We start from the raw sequence: 15,235 nt of genomic DNA, 5'->3' as shown, positions 1-15,235 counted from the left end.
GTAATAGAACAGTTTCATTCCCAATCAGACAGTCTGGGGTCTTGTACAGAACTTTGACACTTTTCTGCTACAGATAATATCATCTTATTGCACTCGGCTGAAGCTCCACAAACCTTTTTAGGATTAAAGCATATCACCCCAAATACAAGCCACTGAAGTGAAACAAGCATGAAATTATGAGCAATGCAAACCTTATCTGAGAACCTGCTAACAAGAAATAATATTGCTTACAATATCTCATGTTGGCTTTTGTGCTAATTTCAAAGAAGGCTACAAGTATACGACAAAAGATGCATCAAAGTGTGAGTTTTCAATTAATTTTAACATATTTTCCAGCAAGACCTTAATAATCTGTTAACATAAAATGCACTTTGGAAAGAACCATGGGGCTTTTTCATTATTAAGAAATGTGCAACCAAATTCTATCCTTAATTAAATCAGGAGTAATTTTATTAACTACAGTAGACTTAAACCTGACTTACATCAGTGTAACTGAGGGTAGGATTTAGCCCCGGGGTGTTTATACACTGTAGTTCCAGTTAGTTTAGATCTATTTGGGTGGGAACTCCTTTCCCCTTTCCAGAAAAAATATTCTTGCCTACCCTTTTTCACCTCACAGCTGGGGCCAAAACAGCCTTTTCTTCTAAGATATTTTTCTGAAAGGTTACAAATAAATCTTATCCTCAATAGGAGATGACCTTGTTAAACAAAAAAGCACCCTCTGAAGAAAGGGACACCAGCAGTTTTAAAGTTTGTTTACAAGTTTTGAAACACACCACCTCAAACAGATAAGCTTATTTACATCTTACAAATAAATAAAAACTTAAAGTTAAAGCTATTTAATACAGGAGCTATTTAAGTCTGTTTTCAAAGATGAAAAGCCCTTTCAAACAGTATTAGCTGCTGCATAAATATCCCTGTTGCAGTATAGAAACTTACTGTCCACAGATATCCTTGGGCTTCACTGCACCTCTGAACCAAAATCACTTTCTTCTTTACTTCATTTTCTGCTCTCTTGAAATCAGATTCCCAGTTCCTGACAGATGGCTCCTCTGTCACCGAGCTCTGCTTCCGCCTCCTTATCGCTGCCAGCTAATACTTCCACGATGCTTAGCTGTTGTCTGCGGAGCTGTGCTCTACATCATTTCTACTCTGATCAATGCTCCGCTTGGTTTTAGGTTGTTCCTAGTCCCGCCTCCTGCTCTTGAAGAAACGAAAACTCACAGCTGGATTTTCTATAAATCATCCCTTTTAAGAGTGGCTGGGCAAGTATGGCAAATACTACAGCTAAGACCTGCTGCTCTATTTGAAACTTCAAAAACAATTCCTCATCTTAATGATGCACACATGAAAGTTAATCATGTACTAAAATCACTAATACTGAAAAATAGTGGCCAGATAATTGTGACCTTCAGGGCTTAGATGCTGATTAATGTAATACAAAACTCCTCTCTGTTCCAGGGGGGGAATATGGTAAAACCTGCTGCCTCGGTGAACTGCTTTATATAGCGCTGTGCTTTGAACAGGAGCTTGTCATGCTTACAAAGATAAATTTACATTTGCAATACAGAGCTTTCTGACAGACCAGCCCAGTGTACATAGTGTTTAGGCTAGCAGCCCTAAGCTTGAAAGAGACTTTCCCATCGCAGCAGTTCTTCTGAAGTGTGGGCAGGAAATACTTTTATTTTCTGCACAGCGCTAAGTGCACTACACAGCGCTGAGCTCATTACCATGTTTAACAAAGCATGGAGTATAAAAGCAAGGTGGTACCATAAAACCAGCACTACAAACTTTGTTCCCACGAAAACAGTAAAACAGACCCGAGTTTCTGTAAACTGTTAATTGTTCTAATTCTCCACCTTCCAGATCTTCTTAAGAAACTGTGCTGTGGAAATGAAAAATGAATGGACAGATCTGGATACAGTCTGAATGGGCTGCAAAATCCTGGTGTGTTCTCTAGGATTTTTCTATGGAGAGAGCTGCATCCCAGCTGAAGTGTTGCCAGGGCTAAAACCAACTCCTTCCTTACTAACAGCTGCCTGTGTCCTGGTGGCCCATGAGTTCCCCTGGCTGCTGCCCACACTGAAGAGCAGCTGAGCTGCTGCTGTAGTCTTGATGAAGAACTCCTTGGGTTTCGGACTGGGGAAGTGTGCAAGAGCAGCATATCCCAACAGCAACTGTTCCCCAAGTGTGCTACTCAACTCCCAGCAAACTGGGACCCAGGGGCTTCTCCTGCCAGCTGCTGGAGTGGAACTATTGCATCACTGGTCTTCTATGAAAGGATCTCATCCCTTTTTGAGTCTCATCTACCCTACCCCACAGTGTTCCAAAAATGCAGTGGAAAAACACCAAAAAAAGCACTTTTGTCTATTTATTCCAACTCTCTAACCACTTCATTACGTGCCTCATAATCCTCCCAAGTCCAGTTTTTCCACATGATAGATGAATCTGTGGGATTCTGTCAGATCCAATTTGACTGTCTTTTTCCCCTAAGCTGAAGAATCTCCTCGATTCATTCTGGGGTTGGTCAGCCTTTCTGCTCATCCCTGTAGGTATTGCGGCTCCCATAAGCACTGCAGCCAGCCCTTTTGTTCACCTGATAGAAGCTGATGCCACAGCACCTGAGCTCAAGCCTTACTCCCAATCCATGACTGATATTGTTGAAAATATTCTAACTTTCTCTGCTTTCAGTTCTGCAGACAGTAAGCGAGGACAGTCAGTTGTCACCTTGTGATCTCCACCTCCACAGCATGAGTGACCTGAACACAAGAATTTCAGACACCACATCTGACTAATTTCCAAATAGTTACTAGCCTGGCAGCCCAGGAGAAAGCAGTATGGATTAAGTAGCCAGGAATGCTCTGAGCCAAGGACAACATCACTGTGATGCAGCTACTAGTCTGTTAACCACCAGCCATAAGACACAGGTCCTGGGCCCCTGTCCAAGCTGTGACTCAGATCTGAAGTGCTGCAACGACAGTGCTCTCCTGTGGATGCACTGGTTGATCAGTGCCAGTAATTTGATGATGGAGAGTGAAATGAGCGTGGGCAGAGCACTATCCCTGCACCCAATCTAAATATGTAATGGTAAATATAGCAAATCTGCTTTCCAGGTGCTGTGGCACATTCAGTACTTATCAGCTGTCAAAAAAACACCACATAACCGATTAAAATTACTTGTTTGACCTTTAAAGTGTACTTGAAAATCCATAAATGAGACCCATCAGTAGTACATATCCAGTTGAATAATAACAGAATTTTGAATCCCCAGAAAAGGTTTCTAAAGAGATTAAATGCTCAATACAATGGTGTGACATTCACTATATAGATTGGAGATCCTCCAAGGACTTTTATAGAGCATTTTGTTTAATGTCTGGAGTAATGTTTATGGTACAGAGGGAAAGATTTGCTTTTTCTCTGTCCTGAGATTGCTGACCATCACCTGAATAACAAGAAAATGTTTGCTGCAGGTGGAAATAAATATATTTATTATACATTTTCCTCCATGTGGTTTAGCTCTAGAAAGTGCACTGAGTTCCTTGGGGATGAAAGGGAAGATCTGCTGCTACCACCAGTGAGTGTTCAGTTCACAGACTCAAACCAGAGTAAATCCCCAATAAGGCAGCAAAATTTAGTAGCAGAGACGATGGTTTATCAGGACTTTTTCTCTCTGCAAACCTTCTTTTGAGCCACACTACTTGCTAGTTCTAAACACAACCCTACATGTAGCAGCCCAGTATGGCTGAACCCAAAGCCATGGAACAAGATCAGGTCCCAGGAAACAACCCCCTGCATTGTTGGTCCCTGTTTTGTACCACTTCTACCAACTTCTTCCTAAGCAGTGTGAACATAAGTCTATCTGTGTTCCCTGGCTGTGGGATCCCTCACTCTCCCTTGTTTGGTAGTACAGATGTCCCAGGGATGAAGGACAGCAGGACAGTTCCTTCTGTCACTGTTATGCAGCCCTCACTTCCCCTCACCTGAAAATGGTTGTGAGATTTGCTGAGACCCTGCTGGCACACCAAGTTCACAAATTGTTTCAGGTCCCATAAATGCACTGGGAAGGGGAAGGAGAAGGAATAAATAACTTGCCATTTCCCTCCAGTGACTTGAAACTAGAAGAGCTCAGACTTCTCCATGCAACCAGGATAGCCATGCTGGCTTGGCCCTGAACCCTTTATGGGAATTGTATATATTTAATATGTCAAGCTTTCCACCCTGAGTTTGTCTGGGGAAAACTTTTAACAGTTTAAAGGCACTCGGACTGTAGTGTATTTGCCTATCATGTGGTGAATAGAATTATTAAAAAACTCGCCTTTTCCATCTTAAAACTCTAAGATACTCAAGAATACATTATTTCTTCTTACGGTCAGATTTTGCTTTGCTAAGACAGAATGAGACACTAGACAGATGTGGGAAAGTCTTGAGTTCTTTGAGAAGAAAACACAGGTATGAGGACACTGATGGAAAGGTGAGCAAGATGAAGATGCTTATCGATGAAGATGAACACTTGTGCCTGCCTACAGTTCCTCTGCACCACTGTCCTGCAGCCTTCTTTCTCTGATAGTCTGAACATCCATTTTCAGCTGAAACCTTTCCACAGCTGAGCCACACTTGGGTCAAGTTCTCCTCATTAGTTTTCACCATCCAGTTGAAGGCAACAAGACCAGTCAGGAGATCTTTGGATCCTGGAGGCTACAGCAGAGCCCCGTTTCAGTCTCCTTTGATAAAACAAGCCACTTCCCCTCTAATTCTGAATCTTCTGATGTCAGCTGAATGGGGGCTGGATCACAGGGAATGAGAACTGAGTGCAGCATTGCAGATGTGCCCCCCTGTGCCATGTACTCACCTCTCCCATGGAATACACTGCCAGACAGACCCAATGGCCAGGCTGCACTGCCTGCCCACATTTTGGGAGTGACTTGCAATTATTCTCCAGTCTGCAAAGACACTCAAGCCTTTGATCTCTGTTGCTCCCAACTGCCAGCCTCCCAGATTTTGCCAGCATTTACTGCTGCTGTTCCCTAATCACGCACCCATGCCACTGATAACCACGGTACAGCTGCAAACTGAGCTGCCTTCAAAGGAAGGGCACATGGAGCCAGTGCCCCACTGTATGACCCCTTCCTTTCATCCCACTTTGTTATTGCATGTCCTCTGCTAATCCTGGCAGATTCTGGAGAACTTGAGGCAAAGGTTTTACTTTGTGCTACCAGGAATGGACGAACCCTGTTTTCAGATTTCACTTAGAAACATACTCGTATTTTTCCTAAAGATGATGGAACTTGAAAAGTTATAGAGATGAGGGAACATAAAGTGCTGCATCACTTTCAGCAAGAAGACAAGGGGGAAAGGAAAAATAATACTGAGTTATTACTATTTGAAACTCTGAATCAAAATGGATATTTTGAGGCAAAATCAAAATAAAAAAGCAAATTGAAAACTTCCTATCTAAAACAGAAAACTGTAATAACATGTTGACAGGGGGATTTTCTCCTGGGCAGCTTTCATGCAGCAGATGCTGTTACCTCTGACTGCCATTTCCCAAAGAGATCCTGAACTATTTGTCATTCATTTAGTATTGTGGTTGTTACGTAAAGTAGGACAGTTGCGCTATGTCCACCTGATGAGAAAGCCACACACTTTTGCATTTTAAATCAAACACATTTTTTGAAGAATCAAAGTCTGTATTACCTAGCTTACTTTTCAGAAAAACCTCTCTCATTTACACTTGGTCCTCATTTAGTCTTTCTTCTGCTGGAAAATCTCTGGAGTTAACATGGCATATCTCTGTGTCACATGTGTTCCCTTCTAATAGCCAACATAAATGTTTTTCAGCTCTGGACTCTACAGCTTGAGTCTCACTTATGAAAGCCAAGTAGTGCCTCTCTGCTTTACTCATCACGCGACCAAAGGACTGCTGATCTCCCGCTTGTCTATGGGCAAAGCAGGGGCTCCCAGAGCCTGGCCCAATGCCATTCCCTTTGGTTTGATTAAACTGATCTGCTGACAAACTCCACCCTGATTCAAAACATTCTTCAGCAAGCTCTGCTTCCCAATATGTTTCCCTTCCCAAGGACCAGCAGTGCCACGCTCGCCTCTGTGCCCCTGCAGGCTGGGCCTGGCTCAGTGTGGCTGTATGGTCCCGCTACAGGGACACTGTGTGGGTGACAGAGGCACAGTATTTCGTCAGTATGTTAAAATGCTTCAAAGAGTCAAAATAAAAAATCTTGGAATTGCTGCATGAGTCAAAACTTTAAGAAGCTTATATTAAAATATGAATCACTGGCTTGCTTCAAGGGAGGAAAAAATCCTTGTTTTCAGCAGAAAGTTAATTGGGTGTCCTGAAAATCAGTAATTAAAAACACCATTAGTAGACAATAATCATCTGCAGTGCTAGTTTCCTTCTGAACATAAAAGGCTTTAAAAGGACAGAGTAAGAGAGAAAAGTTCAGCATCAGCATTTGCCTCAAGACCCAATGCACCCAGGGGCTTGCCCAGCATCCCTTATGCAGAAAGTAAGAGCTAGAAAAGATATTTTTGTTGCTGTGAATAAAAGTTGGATTTCTGAATCTATATGCCTGCACCATTTAAAATTAACCTGTTCACAGACAAAATGAAATGTCATCCTCAGGGACAGCACCACCATCGCTATCATCCCTGATGCACATGTCAGAGAGAAGTGCCACCACCCTGGGCAGAAAATGCAGCCACTCTTTGCTGTGTAACAACACAAGGCTGGAAGCAAAGAATATGGTTTCCAAATTAAACAGCGGGAGTAATTTCTGCCAACAGGATGTAATTACTCCTCTTGTAAAAGAGCTGTGGAACACTTAATGGTTTTGAGCACTAATACATATGGAAACAGTGTGTTCCACAAATACCCAGCCAAGTGCTAGAGCACCACTGGCTTGGGGAGCACTAAAGGGCCGAGAACACATCCTGTTCTGCCTAAGACTTCAAGGGCCTCCTTCCAACTGCTGAAGTTTCTGTAACAGGTATGGTCACTGCCCAGGGTGAAATTCCTTGCCTCTCACAGCAGCTGTAGTTAAGGAAGCTGACTGTGTTGCAGCACTAAGTATAGATTTATCACCATCAAATCCCAATGCCAGGTCTGTGACTATTTCATTGATAATTTATCTGACTAGACTGCTATCTTCCCAAACATCTCTTTATGAGCAAGAAGGATCTGAGACTATGTCAAATATTTCAAGGTAATTCCATAGGATATATGGAATCTCAAAGTTGATGTGCTACTGACACTAATTTTCTTAAAGCCTGACCAAAATACATTTGCAGATAAGAAATAAATAACAGCATCTAAATGCAGAAATTTTAAAATTACGGCCAGAACATTCTCAGCATCTGAAAGCTCCTTCATAGAAAGTGTATTTGTTGAGTGAAGGATGTTAGGCCTTAAATACCCTATGGCAACTCAGCTCTTACATTTACATGCAAAAATTCATAGCCATACTTATGAAATCAGACAAGCAGAGTTCTCTACAAAGCAGCTCTCCTGGTATAAGTTTTTGACTGTCTTTACTACTGCAAACTGGAGCTTGGGAGGAAACAAATGTCCCAACATCTCCTCTTTCACTTCCACTAAAAACATGAAGTTTTCAAAACACATCCATATACGTAAGACCTTCTGCAACAAAACAAGCTCCGCTCACACCTCTCACAGAGTATCATGCATTTCCCGAGATTTTTAAGGTGGGATTTGTTAAAATTAAGAACAGTACTTATCACAGGAGAAAACTGTCCCTAACCAAGAAGAAAAGACAAAGTTTTTCTACACATTCCTGCCTCAAACATCAGGAGGAAAACATGCTTGCAACTCATCTGAGGAACTGCTCTGAAATTTAACAGGCTATAATCAAGCCAGCAGAGGTTTATTTTGAACAATCACTTAGGCAAATGGGCATGAATCCTCCATGTTAACAATGCCCCTCAGTGTGTGATTCTCTCATCCTTACACTGACTGAAGAGAAAGCAAATGAGTCTGGTTGGTGACTATTTCACGATATAAAATTTGTTTTTTAAACATGCAAAGATTCTTTTTGAGCAAAACTCATCATGATTGAGGTATGAAACATTGTCTTCCTGACCTTTCAGAAATCCAAAAATCTGACATTTGGTTTTTTGGTCAGTTATTCTATTGACAAATTTATTTTCTTTCAACACACAAACGCACAAAAAACTTCACTAATCATATTTCTATTACCATCATCCTTCAGATCTTTTAGCATGATTTACAGAGGGGGAAAAATGAAAGAAAAACAAAAACTGGCAGTACATTATGCAGCTTTGGGCAAAGAAGATGATGGATTCTCCCAAAGTAATTTCCTGCAAAGTGAGATTTGATATAAGGATCTTGATTATGTATGTCAGTGCTGGGAAGGTACCCAGACATGTGAGACTATCATTTACAAGCAATGCAGCCAAGGCAGAGGCCACTACTGGGTTTTAGAAATGAAGAGCATTAGTACAAGGGAACAGAAAGAAAGGATTTTTCAGAAGAGTTGGAGACAGCAATATTTGATTTAACTTACAATACACTGCTACCTCCTAAGATGGTCCCAATTAGACCTATTTCTGCATACCACATTTGGCAAATGATGCCACACTTGGTCTTGTCCTTCTCTAACTCTTTTGGCAAAAGCAACAAAGGCTTCCTAGCACTAAAAGGCCACACTGCGGTTTTGTTTTCAAACATCACTTCTAGGAAAAAAAAGAGGGTAAAAAAAACCTCTGTGAAATACTCTGTATCCAAGGACAAAGCAGAATGGTTCCATGTGAGTCATTTTCAGTCTTTTCAGGCTTGGCATTTGTGGTATGAACTCAGAAAAGTCATTACCAGTAATTCTGTCATTTCAAGTGTTTGAAACACATGAGAAAAAGTGCCTCTAAAATGAAAATCCCATCCTAACCACTTCAGTAACACTTACAGATCAACTTCCTACAACTTCAATCTAAATCCATCTCACTATATTTAAAAAATATTTTTGGATGCTCTAAGTAAACCAAGGCATTCAACCTGAGACTTGAGAAAGAGATTTTCAAACAAAAATGTTGCAAGAAGCAAGCCATGATTAAGGAGACACATTTCCATTTGTTCACTTGAAAGATTGCTTGCTGGATTAATCCAAAGTGAGCCTGCAGTCCAGCTAAATCTCTTCTCCCATCTTTAATGCAGCCAAGCAAAAACAAAGAAAAGAAAAGGTATCACATGTGCAGCCACTTTGCAGGAAAGTTTTAAGTGGTCTAAATTAATTCCTTTGCTCCTACTGATATATGGACACTACTTCTCTGAATTCTGATGAAGAATCCATCTCTGAGCTTCATTTTTATTTGCTATATTTAATGACTGCTGTTATAAACCAGTCTAAATGGGGAAGCTAAAACCAGAAAGAAAATACAAGATTTAGGTCTTGCAAGCACCAGTTTAGGTTTATAAGCAACAAAGCAGACAGTGTGCTGTCATGGTCTGGGTAGTCCCAGCAACATGGAGTCTCCCCTCTCCCTTCCCAGCAGGACTATCTGACAGTATCATGCAAAATACATATTTTTCAAGTCTCCAATAATCAAATTATCAAACAAAACTAAAGGTCAGGATTTCTGTGGGCACATGTACAAACGTGATTCACAAGGAATTTCAAAGCAGCTTTTCCCATACATGCAAACCCTCTCCGATGCCATTATTTTTGGTGTCTTGTACCGTGTGAAGTTGCACAATAATAATCTTGCTGTTAGAAAACACGTTAAAGCTCCCCCTTGACACAGGCACACCTATTGACACAAACGCTGGAGGCCCCGGTTGTGAAATCCCCGCACCTCCGTCAAATCAACCTGAAATCAGGCTCCGGAGCCGCCGAGGGCGTGGAGCCAGCGCATACAGAGGGAGTGTTTGCACAAGCCTTGTTTCCATAGGAAACCAGGGCAAACACATCCCCAGTTACAGAAATGCAGTTTTCCATGGCGGCGGCTGGCGAGGCCTGCAGCTCCGGCCGCTGCCCACTAGAGGCCGTGAAGCCCTTACGCCTGCCCCGGCCCGGCTCGCACAATCCAGTGAAAAGAAAATGAGGAATGGGAAACACCAAAAATGAGACATATTTTCTTCTGACATTAAATCTTGACACTTCCTGAGAGCAGCGAGGCACCTCAGCCCAGGCAGGCCAGTGGGAGCAGCAGGACCTGCTGTGGGTGGCCAGCTCTGCCCACCAACAGCTGGAAACCCGAGGAGGAGATGGGTGAGGAGGGTGATCAGAAAAATGAGAAGCTACAGCTGGCTGGAGGGAAGCTACTCCTCTGTGACAAGCCCAAAGTAAACAATGAGCAGCCAAATTTAATGGGTCACTTTTAAAATTAATTGTGCTTTTTGAACATCACTCATTGGAGCCTGGCAAGCTGCAGCAGTCAACAGAAAGGATGCCAAGCATGAGGGGGATTTAATGAGCAGCGTTTGCTGGAGAATTACAGCAACAAACACATGTGCACCAAAAAACACCGTGGAAGCTGGTTTGTGGGGAAGAAATCTGAGGGTATTTTTCAGTACTGAGAAATACATAGGGGTAGTATAACAAAAAGAAGCAATACTCAATTTCTCCAATTTAACTCCAAGCAGGGCTTTGCTGGTTATTCAGAGACTATATCCTACCCCTCTGTGAGGGACACAGGGAAACAGATGAAAATTAAGAGAGGAGACCTGCCCAGAGCTGTGCTCTAAGGGAGTACATCAAACCTGGACTTCCACAGGAGGCATAGGAACATGGCCCTTACAGAGCCTAAGGCTGGAAATCACATCTTAATGTCTTCTTGCAAGCTTATGACAGGCTATCTAGAAAACTACAAAGGGTCAATCTACATCAGATTATTCTTCACAGCTATTGACTGCCCTGCTTTTTGCAATGTTTGAATTTCATCTGAGCTGTGCATACACGTAGCTTAATTATGCCCCATTTTAAGTTCCTTTATGTTCTGCTATCTGGATTAGTTAAATGCTTTTGTGTCTTCTGCAACCTCTGTCATGTTCCACACTTGTGCCACAGATCATTAAACAGCATAAAAGTCACACAATTCCTAAAATGACATTTCAGGGCAGCCCAATAAAAACCAATGACCTCAGTAAAAATGTATATTTATTTGTCTTGTATTGCTTTCAAGTACTTGGCAACCTTGTGGTGAAACATTCTATTAAGACTGGGGAATGTGGGTTTAAGCACCTTCTGGTTGGTGGTCAGACATCTCAAAAGCATTAAGGTATGATGCAAAATGTGAGTGCCACTGCATCCTTGGATGGCTATCTTATAGGAAACTAGTGATTAGGTAGTTTGTGTTCAAGTGTACAACTTGGGCAGTTCAGGGTGGAAGAAGAGGATTTTGGCTTTTGCATTTCATAAGGATATTTAGTGGTAGCTGTTGGTAAGTACCTCAGTGCAGCAGACTGAGGGTTGATGCCCCTTGCCCTGGTGGGGGTGCATAGTCCTCCCAGCATGGCGTGATGGGGATCCTTGGGCTGTGGCACTTGGCTTGTCCTGATGCAGCATGCAGGGATGCCACAGTAGAGCTCATGCTGTGACAGCAGCTCCAGAGCAGGAGGAGACCAACACACCCTTTGTGAAGGGTGCAGCACACCCTGCACACAAAAACAGTGTGCTGGAAGCAATGTGCAAAGCACTATCTGGGGCTCTTGCTGGGAATGGTCCTTTATCAAAGGAGGGTAAATAAATTTAAGACAGATCTGTCTGTATTCATGAAGACAACTTTTTTTGTTGTTGCTATTAAGAAAACAAGTCTGGTGGTTTGTTGGCAAAAGAAAAATGTGGGAAGTGGCATGAGTGTTCTTCCACTTTATGAAGGCAACTATGAGGGAGGGATGTGGAAGCACATCCCCACCTCCCACTTCCAGCCCCAGCTCCACTGGGCAGCTTGCAGTCCCTCTGGCCAACACTCAAGGAAAAGCTGGGTCCTTATCTCTAACGTGTTCCAGTTAGGCAGCCCTGAGAGCAACCCCAGGTGTTCATACAGTCTCTAATCCCATTAAGGCTCTTTTAAAGCAAGTGGTTTGGTCGGGTTTTTTTTCTGGTGTCACAGAATTTACACTTAATGGGTTTGCAGTTATTAGGCAGTTAGAAAAGTTATTTGCACTTTGAGGTTTGCTGCCAGAAGTGTAGCAAGAGACAAGCACTGAGGTCCTTGTGAATCCCAGAGCTGCTATGACTTTTCCATGTGAGGAAGGAACAGTTGCTGGAGGCATTTCAGAGAAATGCAAGAACACAGGAACAGTTCATTAATACTGGAAGTGAATTTGCAATTACTGAGAGCAGATGGCCAGCTCACACAGTGAATGAACCTTAAACCATCTAGACTTACAAGACTACAGCAAACATTGAAACACTACCAAATTTACAAAAAAAAAAAAAAAAAAAAAAAAAAAAAAAAAAAAAAGTAAAATTCCTATGTGCTCACAGTCAGAAGTCAGCTCAGATTTGGATCCTATATACAGTGGCTTAAATCCAGATAGTCGTCAATATTAAACTGAGTCAGTGGATTTACCACAGAGTTCATGCCCCTTCTTTTTACTTGCATAAAAAACCTCTCAGAGCCATCCAAGATAAGCAAAAATAACAAGGACCTTAATAAAATAACAGTATCAGCATCTCATTAATAAAGCTAGGAATCAAGCTAATCCTCCCTTGTACAACTGCAACTCAGCTCTATCAGAGATGTGTTAGCAGCATTAATAGGAATGGACATCAAAGCTGAAGTTACATGACTAAGTTTTTCATTACTTATCAGTCCACCAACAAAACCCACCATACACACATGGCTTTAACAAACATATCTGTGATGCACCACAGAGCTGTTGAATGCTTTCCATACACATGCTGTTTGCAAAGGCTCTGTGAAGGAGCTTAAGAGAGATGTGTATCTTGAAAGCACTCCTCAGTGCAGGTCATGGACAAATTAGAATTATTATTGCTATAGGCATGTAACAGTACATATGTGCAAAGGGAAGGACTTAGCACCACATGCATTTCCCCCTGCCAGGTCTTCATTTGGCTTGGCAAACAAGACTATAATTACTGGGGGGAGGAGGGAGGCTATAAGCAAAGAGCTCTGTTTCATGATCCTTCCTGCACATGTCCAGGGAGTGAAATGCAATGGCTCCACCATCTCTGAGAAGACCATGTTGTCTTCCTTCAAAATCTTTTTCCCTATCATGTGGAGTTTCAGCTGTGTACCTCTGGACAGCAAACAGTGAAGGCTCCCTAAGGTTAAGATGACCTGCAGATTGCAGGTCTTTGCAAATGGGTGCATGAGAGCTCCAGCGCTGTGTGCATGTCAAGGCAGCCGGCAGGGAGAGTCGACACGTCAGAATTGCCAAAGTCCTGTGTGAGAAGGTAACTGCAATTGGACTGCACTCTGAAGGCCAGCCTAAAGGCTGCAACAGCAACAAGGGACATAGGCAAGGTATATGACTTAAGAAAGATGGTAATAGGATTTTCAGATGAGGAAGGGATGTTGGCTTGGTGGCACTTGTGACCAGTGCAACTTGCTGAGCAAGGAATAGCGAAAACTTAGAGAAAAATCCTTCCAATCAAGACAACTGCTAACAAGGCATCCAAAGATTTTTCCTTGGTTACCCTCACAGAGTTAAGGGTGTATGAATTTCTACTCAAACACAGGATAGAATTTAAGTTTTCAGGGATGTAGTTGTGGCAAAAAGCTCAGGTTTATTTCACATAATCAACTCAATTCCTCTCTTAAGCCAGAAATCTGCATAGCAGGTCAGTTTGTTTACAGATCAGATCGTTTGTGATATAATTCAGCAATTTCCTTGTCTGGCTTCATGGCACAATGTACAAAACTATGTCAATGCATGTGATAAGCTTATACTATCAAAAGGCTACTCCCATACCTGGAGCAACAGAAAGTGTGAAGTGTTGTAGCTACTTACAGATTCCTTCCCTTTACACTTCCTTTTCTCCAAAAAGTAAAAAGCACAGGATACTTGAAGAGTTCTGCAGTGCCAGCTATTACATTGTAAAGGCATTAGGATGTTGATTCAATATCTCAGAACTGCTTTAAAGTTTTCCAAAACTTTAGGAAAACAAAGTTTATATCAGAAGTTATTTTGACAGAAGGTGGTTTACATACACATCTATTTAGTATGCTGAAATATGGCTTAAAAAACCTGTTAACTATTTCTAGCAATGTCTTAATTACCCGGGTTATTCTTTGAAACATTTTGCATTTCCCTGAAACTGTGTGATCCCAGAACTATTTTAAGCAGCCTATGCCATTTTATATGCCATAGCAATTCCAGTTAGCCTCTGGGTCCAATTCTGCATCTGGCTTTGGCCATTTAAAATTAAATTGAAATTCTTTTTCTCCAACAAATATTTATCTCATTGTAGACTGATCAAATATAGGGTAGCACTTGTAAATTGTTGTGATGACACAATACTTGGACCTCTCTCCATTAGCAAAGACAGATCTGGAGCAGACACTGGCTTACATATTCAAGGATTTCAGATTTCCAGACCCATTTCTAATTTTGTATAAATCATTTTTTTTCCTTTCTAAATCTGACATTGCTCTTCATTAAGGGCTGGGATTTGGAAAAAAAAAAAAAGAGAAACCAACAGAAAATCCCATGGGATTGAAAACAACAGATGTTGTCTGTTTTAAGCTTCCTTTATTCCAAATCACTGAATTTCGTGCTTTTAAGATTTTCCTGCCCCTCTTTTCAGAGGCCCGTGATTTTCTCTTTAAATGGATTTTCAAGAGGCTGACTCTGACTGGAATGTATGTGAAAGAGATTTTCCACCTAAAATGCACCTTTTTTTTTCATTGAAATTACTAGAAATATACTAAAAATATGATAGAAGCACTACCATGGCAGTGTCACTGTGTGTCCATACCGTGAGCAATAAACCCCACAGGATACCATCCCAACAAAAAGGAGGCACATGCTGCTCACTTCCCACACAAAAACCCTTGTGCTTCCTGCTACTCTATTTCAACACTGCTGAATTGCCAGCTTCAAAATCCAAAATAGTTCCCCAGGACAGCCACAAAGGCATTTTAAAGCTTTCCTTAGAATCAATTTTCTTCCCCATAATCAGCAACTTTCATGCATTTGCCTGCCCTCCATCCAGCTGAAGAGCCCCTGCCCTTAGGATGTAAAACTCATTCCTTCTTCAGGTGAGTGACTGCATCCTTTGAAAAG

At 41.8% G+C, this 15,235-nt stretch overlaps 1 protein-coding gene across 6 annotated transcripts in view; it reads right to left on the bottom strand.

The window, feature by feature from the left end:
• STARD13 (StAR related lipid transfer domain containing 13) overlaps positions 1–15,235 on the bottom strand; it is a 243,359-nt gene that overhangs the window by 70,871 nt on the left and 157,253 nt on the right. The window contains exon 1 of one of the 6 annotated variants that reach the window (XM_077173799.1): positions 940–1,466. The exons of the other annotated variants lie outside the window; for them this stretch is intronic. The gene's annotated coding sequence lies outside the window, so the exon portion shown is untranslated. Of the gene's footprint in view, positions 1–939; positions 1,467–15,235 lie in introns of those variants that run through there. 6 annotated transcript variants of the gene reach the window in all.

This window comes from Agelaius phoeniceus, chromosome 2, assembly GCF_051311805.1.
Source record: "Agelaius phoeniceus isolate bAgePho1 chromosome 2, bAgePho1.hap1, whole genome shotgun sequence".
Lineage (NCBI taxonomy): Eukaryota > Metazoa > Chordata > Aves > Passeriformes > Icteridae > Agelaius > Agelaius phoeniceus.
The sequence above is the reverse complement of the archived record's forward strand: the minus strand, read 5'-3'. Positions and strand labels throughout refer to the sequence as shown.